The sequence below is a fragment of the Coregonus clupeaformis genome, chromosome 14 (genome assembly GCF_020615455.1).
Source record: "Coregonus clupeaformis isolate EN_2021a chromosome 14, ASM2061545v1, whole genome shotgun sequence".
In the NCBI taxonomy this organism is placed as follows: domain Eukaryota; kingdom Metazoa; phylum Chordata; class Actinopteri; order Salmoniformes; family Salmonidae; genus Coregonus; species Coregonus clupeaformis.
The window spans coordinates 46,254,371-46,263,096 of record NC_059205.1 but is presented as its reverse complement, the minus strand read 5'-3'; positions in this window follow the sequence as shown (position 1 = coordinate 46,263,096).

The following is an 8,726-nucleotide window of genomic DNA, read 5'->3' as shown; positions in this document are numbered from 1 at the left end:
ATGCCCCAATGAATTGAGGCTTTTCTGAGGGCAAAGGGGTTGAAACTCATTATTAGGAAGGTGTTCCTAATGTTTTGTATACTCAGTGTAGATTTTCTATATCCATTCTGAATAAACAAGCAATCATATTTTAGAGAAGGTTGGCAGGAGAAAAAGATGGATGGTTACAGTTAAGATGCTAATGACTGTCTAGTCCCAGTTTGACTTAAAAGCACTGGAATGATTTTGTAGTTCTGTTTGTAGTTTCTCTGCCTCTTTAAAACCTTTTACTGCAGTGGGCTAAATCAGGGTCACACAGTGTTTCTTGGTAGTCTTAAACAAATCTACTTTGAAACGAAAGTATACACCTCACACGCATAGTTATGGGGCTTACAAAAAAGAAGACAACTGTACCATGTCAGATATAGAGTTGAAATGTATTCAATTTTGAGTTTGCATCCCAGTATCACACTTCATATACATCATAGACGGCTGAAATATAACAAAACCGTTTGATACAGAAACACCAGATTTTCAGTGTTTGAAATAAAGTAATACTTATTCATTATGAAAAATATTAATAATGTTCGACCCATGAGGCCACTAGAGGGTGCTTTTGTCATTCGACTGTAGGAAAGGGTTTTTAGGACTCTTAGAAGAGAATCTGAAATGTTAGTTTCTGTCACATTATTTTATATCCCATTGATTCCTTGTGCCATAATGCCCCCTCTCTATGTGTGTAGAGCCCCATCCACTGAAGTGGTATTTATTGCCATTTGTCCCTATATAGATATGTCTTCTATTGTTTTGATTCTTTTGCATCAATAAATGTTTATTTCATAAAGTCTTACATGGTGTCTCCAGTTATATCTAAACAGAGTCACTCTGAGAACCCACAAGTGTTGTTTTACCTACTAATAACATCTGAAAGTCAAGTCATACTGACACCTGAGTCTGTCTGTGCTGTTTTGGCAGGACAATGACATAGAAGTTGGCAAGAGCACACTAATATACTGTTGAAGTCGGAAGTTTACATACAGTGGGGAGAACAAGTATTTGATACACTGCCGATTTTGCAGGTTTTCCTACTTACAAAGCATGTAGAGGTCTGTAATATTTATCATAGGTACACTTCAACTGTGAGAGACGGAATCTAAAACAAAAATCCAGAAAATCACATTGTATGAATTTTAAGTAATTCATTTGCATTTTATTGCATGACATAAGTATTTGATCACCTACCAACCAGTAAGAATTCCGGCTCTCACAGACCTGTTAGTTTTTCTTTAAGAAGCTCTCCTGTTCTCCACTCATTACCTGTATTAACTGCACCTGTTTGAACTCGTTACCTGTATAAAAGACACCTGTCCACACACTCAATCAAACAGACTCCAACCTCTCCACAATAGCCAAGTCCAGAGAGCTGTGTAAGGACATCAGGGATAAAATTGTAGACCTGCACAAGGCTGGGATGGGCTACAGGACAATAGGCAAGCAGCTTGGTGAGAAGGCAACAACTGTTGGCGCAATTATTAGAAAATGGAAGAAGTTCAAGATGCCGGTCAATCACCCTCGGTCTGGGGCTCCATGCAAGATCTCACCTTGTGGGGCATCAATGATCATGAGGAAGGTGAGGGATCAGCCCAGAACTACACGGCAGGACCTGGTCAATGACCTGAAGAGAGCTGGGACCACAGTCTCAAAGAAAACCATTAGTAACACACTACACCGTCATGGATTAAAATCCTGCAGCGCACGCAAGGTCCCCCTGCTCAAACCAGCCCATGACCAGGCCCGTCTGAAGTTTGCCAATGACCATCTGGATGATCCAGAGGAGGAATGGGAGAAGGTCATGTGGTCTGATGAGACAAAAATATAGCTTTTTGGTCTAAACTCCACTCGCCGTGTTTGGAGGTAGAAGAAGGATGAGTACAACCCCAAGAACACCATCCCAACCGTGAAGCATGGAGGTGGAAACGTCATTCTTTGGGGATGCTTTTCTGTAAAGGGGACAGGACGACTGCACCGTATTGAGGGGAGGATGGATGGGGCCATGTATCGCGAGATCTTGGCCAACAACCTCCTTCCCTCAGTAAGAGCATTGAAGATGGGTCATGGCTGGGTCTTCCAGCATGACAACGACCCGAAACACACAGCCAGGGCAACTAAGGAGTGGCTCCGTAAGAAGCATCTCAAGGTCCTGGAGTGGCCTAGCCAGTCTCCAGACCTGAACCCAATAGAAAATCTTTGGAGGGAGCTGAAAGTCCGTATTGCCCAGCGACAGCCCCGAAACCTGAAGGATCTGGAGAAGGTCTGTATGGAGGAGTGGGTCAAAATCCCTGCTGCAGTGTGTGCAAACCTGGTCAAGACCTACAGGAAACATATGATCTCTGTAATTGCAAACAAAGGTTTCTGTACCAAATATTAAGTTCTGCTTTTCTGATGTATCAAATACTTACGTCATGCAATAAAATGCAAATGAATTACTTAAAAATCATACAATGTGATTTTCTGGATTTTACAGACCTCTACGTGCTTTCTAAGTAGGAAAACCTGCAAAATCGGCAGTGTATCAAATACTTGTTCTCCCCACTGTACACTTAGGTTGGAGTCATTAAAACTTGTTTTTCAAATACTCCACAAATTTCTCGTTAACAAACTATAGTTTTGGCAATTGTTTACAGACAGATTATTTCACTTATAGTTCACTGTATCACACATCCAGTGGGTCAGAAGTTTACATACACTAAGTTGACTGTGCCTTGAAACAGCTTGGAAAATTCCAGAAAATGATGTCATGGCTTTAGAAGCTTCTGATAGGCTAATTGACATAATTTGAGTCAATAGGAGGTGTACCTGTGGATGTACAGTGGGGGAAAAAAGTATTTAGTCAGCCACCAATTGTGCAAGTTCTCCCACTTAAAAAGATGAGAGAGGCCTGTAATTTTCATCATAGGTACACGTCAACTATGACAGACAAATTGAGAGAAAAAAATCCAGAAAATCACATTGTAGGATTTTTAATGATTTTATTTGCAAATTATGGTGGAAAATAAGTATTTGGTCACCTACAAACAAGCAAGATTTCTGGCTCTCACAGACCTGTAACTTGTTCTTTAAGAGGCTCCTCTGTCCTCCACTCGTTACCTGTATTAATGGCACCTGTTTGAACTTGTTATCAATATAAAAGACACCTGTCCACAACCTCAAACAGTCACACTCCAAACTCCACTATGGCCAAGACCAAAGAGCTGTCAAAGGACACCAGAAACAAAATTGTAGACCTGCACCAGGCTGGGAAGACTGCATCTGCAATAGGTAAGCAGCTTGGTTTGAAGAAATCAACTGTGGGAGCAATTATTAGGAAATGGAAGACATACAAGACCACTGATAATCTCCCTCGATCTGGGGCTCCACGCAAGATCTCACCCCGTGGGGTCAAAATGATCACAAGAACGGTGAGCAAAAATCCCAGAACCACACGGGGGGACCTAGTGAATGACCTGCAGAGAGCTGGGACCAAAGTAACAAAGCCTACCATCAGTAACACGCTGCCAGGCACTCAAATCCTGCAGTGCCAGACGTGTGCCCCTGCTTAAGCCAGTACATGTCCAGGCCCGTCTGAAGTTTGCTAGAGTGCATTTGGATGATCCAGAAGAGGATTGGGAGAATGTCATATGGTCAGATGAAACCAAAATATAACTTTTTGATAAAAACTCAACTCGTCGTGTTTGGAGGATGAATGCTGAGTTGCATCCAAAGAACACCATACCTACTGTGAAGCATGGGGGTGGAAACATCATGCTTTGGGGCTGTTTTTCTTAAAAGGGACCAGGACGACTGATCCGTGTAAAGGAAAGAATGAATGGGGCCATGTATCGTGAGATTTTGAGGGAAAACCTCCTTCCATCAGCAAGGGCATTGAAGATGAAACGTGGCTGGGTCTTTCAGCATGACAATGATCCCAAACACACCGCCCGGGCAACGAAGGAGTGGCTTCATAAGAAGCATTTCAAGGTCCTGGAGTGGCCTAGCCAGTCTCCAGATCTCAACCCCATAGAAAATCTTTGGAGGGAGTTGAAAGTCCGTGTTGCCCAGCGACAGCCCCAAAACATCACTGCTCTAGAGGAGATCTGCATGGAGGAATGGGCCAAAATACCAGCAACAGTGTGTGAAAACCTTGTGAAGACTTACAGAAAACGTTTGACCTGTGTCATTGCCAACAAAGGGTATATAACAAAGTATTGAGAAACTTTTGTTATTGACCAAATACTTATTTTCCACCATAATTTGCAAATAAATTCATTAAAAATCCTACAATGTGATTTTCTGGAGAAAAAAATTCTCAATTTGTCTGTCATAGTTGACGTGTACCTACAGTCGTATGAAAATTTTTGGGCACCCCTGACAATTTCCATGATTTCCATTTATAAATAATTGGGTGTTTGGATCAGCAATTTCATTTTGATCTATCAAATAACTGATGGACACAGTAATATTTCAGTAGTGAAATTTGGTTTATTGGATTAACAGAAAATGTGCAATATGCATCAAAACGAAATTAGACGGGTGCATAAATTTGGGCACCCCAACTGAAAAATCACATCAATATTTAGTAGAGCCTCCTTTTGCTAAAATAACAGCCTCTAGATGCTTCCTATAGCCTCTAATGAGTGTCTGGATTCTGGATGAAGGTATTTTGGACCATTCCTCCTTACAAAACATCTCCACTTCAGTTAGGTTTGATGGTTGTCGAGCATGGACAGGCGTTTTTTCAAATCATCCCACAGATTCTCAATGATATTCAGGTCTGGGGACTGGGATGGCCATTCCAGAACATTGTACTTGTTCCTCTGCATAAATGCCCGGGTAGATTTTGAGCAGTGTTTTGGGTTGTTGTCTTGTTGAAATATCCAGCCCCGGCATAACTTCAACTTTGTGACTGATTCTTCAACATTATTCCCAAGAATCTGCTGATATTGAGTGGAATCCATGCGACCCTCAACTTTAACAAGATTCCCATTACCGGCACTGGCCACACAGCCCCACAGCATGATGGAACCCCCACCAAATTTTACTGTGGGTAGCAAGTGTTTTTCTTGGAACGCTGTGTTCTTTTGCCGCCATGCATAACGCCCCTTGTTATGACCAAATAACTCAATCTTTGTTTCATCAGTCCACAGCACCTTATTCCAAAATGAAGCTGGCTTGTCCAAATGTGCGTTTGCATACCTCAAGCGACTCTGTTTGTGGCGTGTGTGCAGAAAAGGCTTCTTCCGCATCACTCTCCCATACAGCTTCTTCTTGTGCAAAGTGCGCTGAATTTTTGAACGATGCACAGTGACACCATCTGCAGCAAGATTATGTTGTAGGTCTTTGGAGGTGGTCTGTGGGCTGTTTTTGACCGTTCTCACCATCCTTCACCTTTGCCTCTCCGATATTTTTCTTGGCCTGCCACTTCTGGCCTTAACAAGAACTGTGCCTGTGGTCTTCCATTTCCTCACTATGTTCCTCACTATGTTCCTCACAGTGGACACTGACAGCTTACATCTCTGCGATAGCTTTTTGTAGCCTTCCCCTAAACCATTCATGTTGAACAATCTTTGTTTTCAGGTCATTTGAGAGTTGTTTTGAGGCCCCCATGTTGCCACTCTTCAGAGGAGAGTCAAAGAGAACAACAACTTGCAATTGGCCACCTTAAATACCTTTTCTCATGATTGGATGCACTTGTCTTTGAAGTTCAAGGCTTAATGAGCTCACCAAACCAATTGTGTGTTCCAATTAATCAGTGCTAAGTAGTTACAGGTATTCAGATCAACAGAATGACAAGGGTGCCCACATTTTTGCATAGCCTATTTTTCACATCTGATTTAATTTCATACAAATTAATATTGCTATACTAAAAATCTTTGTCTGGACAATACCCCAGTACTCAGCTTTTATTAGAAAATGAATGGCATGCCACTGTGATCATTTTCTGTGACGACAGAGTAAATTATTATGCAGCCTCAGAGGGGTGCCCAAACTTTTTCATAGGACTGTATGATGAAAATTACAGGCCTCTGTCATCTTTTTAAGTGGGAGAACTTGCACAATTGGTGGCTGACTAAATACTTTTTTCCCCCACTGTATTTCAAGGCCTACCTTCAAACTCAGTGCCTCTTTGCTTGACATCAGGGGAAAATCAAAATAAATCAGCCAAGACCTCAGGAAAAAAATTGTCTGGTTCATCCTTGAGAGCAATTTCCAAACGCCTGAAGGTACCAAGTTCATCTGTACAAACAATAGTATGCAAGTATAAACACCATGGGACCACGCAGCCGTCATACCGCTCAGGAAGGAGATGCGTTTTGTCTCCTAGAGATGAACGTACTTTGGTGCGAAAAGTGCAAATCAATCCCAGAACAACAGCAAAGGACCTTGTGAAGATGCTGGAGGAAACAGGTACAAAAGTATCTATATCCACAGTAAAACGAGTCCTATATCAACATAACCTGAAAGGCCACTCAGCAAGGAAGAAGCCACTACTCCAAAACCGCCATAAAAAAGCCAGACTACGGTTTGCAACTGCACATCGGGACAAAGATCGTACTTTTTGGAGAAATGTAATCTGGTCTGATGAAACAAAAATAGAACTGTTTGGCCATAATGACCATCGTTATGTTTGGAGGAAAAAGTGGTTTTTGCAAGCCGAAGAACACCATCCCAACCGTAAAGCACGGGAGTGGCAGCATCATGCTGTGGGGGTGCTTTGCTGCAGGAGGGACTGGTGCACTTCACAAAATAGATGGCATCATGAGGAAGGAAAATTATGTGGATATATTGAAGCAACATCTCAAGACATCAGTCAGGAAGTTAAAGCTTGGTCGCAAATGGGTCTTCCAAATGGACAATGACCCCAAGCATACTTCCAAAGTTGTGCCAAAATGGCTTAAGGACAACAAAGTCAAGGTATTGGAGTGGCCATCACAAAGCCCTGACCTCAATCCTATAGAAAATGTGTGGGCAGAACTGAAAAAGCGTTTGTGAGCAAGGAGGCCTACAAACCTGACTCAGTTACACCAGCTCTGTCAGGAGGAATGGGCCAAAATTCACCCAACTTATTGTGGGAAGCTTGTGGAAGGCGACCCGAAACATTTGACCCAAATTAAACAATTTAAAGGCAATGCTACCAAATACTAATTGAGTGTATGTAAACTTCTGACCCACTGGAAATGTGATGAAATAAATAAAATATGAAATAAATAATTCTCTCTACTATTATTCTGACATTTCACATTCTTAAAATAAAGTGGTGATCCTAACTGACCTAAGACAGGGAAGTTTTACTAGGATTAAATGTCAGGAATTGTGAAAAACTGAGTTTAAATGTATTTGGCTAAGGTGTATGTAAACTTCCGACTTCAACTGTATCTGGGACTCAGGCTAGTGTCAGTATGCCTTGACCTTCAGAGATTATTTAATATATCTGAGATTGCCAGCAACCCTGGGACACCCTCTACAGCAGACCATGTCCTAACCACTGGGCTGAACATGTTGTAATAGACGAGCACAACCAGGAATGATGTGTATTGTGAAAATCCACTGTGGCAGAAAGTCTGGCTTGGACCCCAACTGACTGGGGAGCAACAGAACAGACTTCTTAGCAATCAACGGGATTCATGAGATCGCCCCCCTTCTCTTTATTCCCATCAACAACCTTTATGGTCAACCACTCTCGCACTCTTCCCGTCAACAACCTCTAGTCTAGTGAGTCTATGGCCAGGGGGAATAATCCCCTCTTTGTATGCTTGTGGAATTCTCCCTCCATAATACAATTAGGGAGAGTACAGGGGAAAGGGAGAAACGTTGTTACTTTGGTAACGCCTCCTTTCAGAGCGAGCTGAATGTCCAACCTTGTGGCACAACACACAGAGACTTTGGGCACTTCAACCTAATAGATAGATATACGTCATCATGTGTAATGGTTCTTAACCCCATACGGGGTCCTTGGGTCCACCATTTTTCCTGTTATCTCAAACTTTGAGTTCCATTGGTAGACTTACAGAAGCTTGTCTTATTGACCAACTTACTAACTCAATAAAGCAGATTTCATATGGTTTAAGTAACCTTTCAAAGTCCTTAAACTATTGCATTCCTTAGAGCGTCAAGCCTTCATCTTCTCAGTGGTAGTCTAATCACACGAGACAGAAGATTTAAAGAAGAGTAATACATTGGATCGTAAGGGAATTACCTTCGGTAATGAATGAGTTTGGTGCAGTGCTAAGATCCTATAGATGATAGTCTATAAAGATTATATCATCATACACAACTAAAATGCCTCTCCTTATACAACCATCCACATGAAAGCAATCGTTAAAGGGATTCTCCAGTACCTTTGTATACTTTTTAGCCAGTAGTTCTGAAAGTAGCACTCACGAGGCAAAAATGGTCCCCGAAAATCACATATGTGCAGATATATGCACCACGTCATTGCTCTCTCTCACTCTGCTGTGGGTGCATGATGTGCATCTTGCTACCTGTCACTCATATGGCGAGGGGCTGAGGTTCATTGGTTGAACTCTAATTGCTATGGGGCTAGCCCACGTGGGAGAAAATGTAGGGGAAATGGCGCAGGGCAGCTTCCAGAAAAACAGTTGCTTTCTAACTAGGGATTTAGTGGCTAATTGAGGTAAAACAGTAATTCTGCTCATAGATTATGCATGTATGAACTACACATTGACACATCCAGCGTAGTCGCCAAAGTT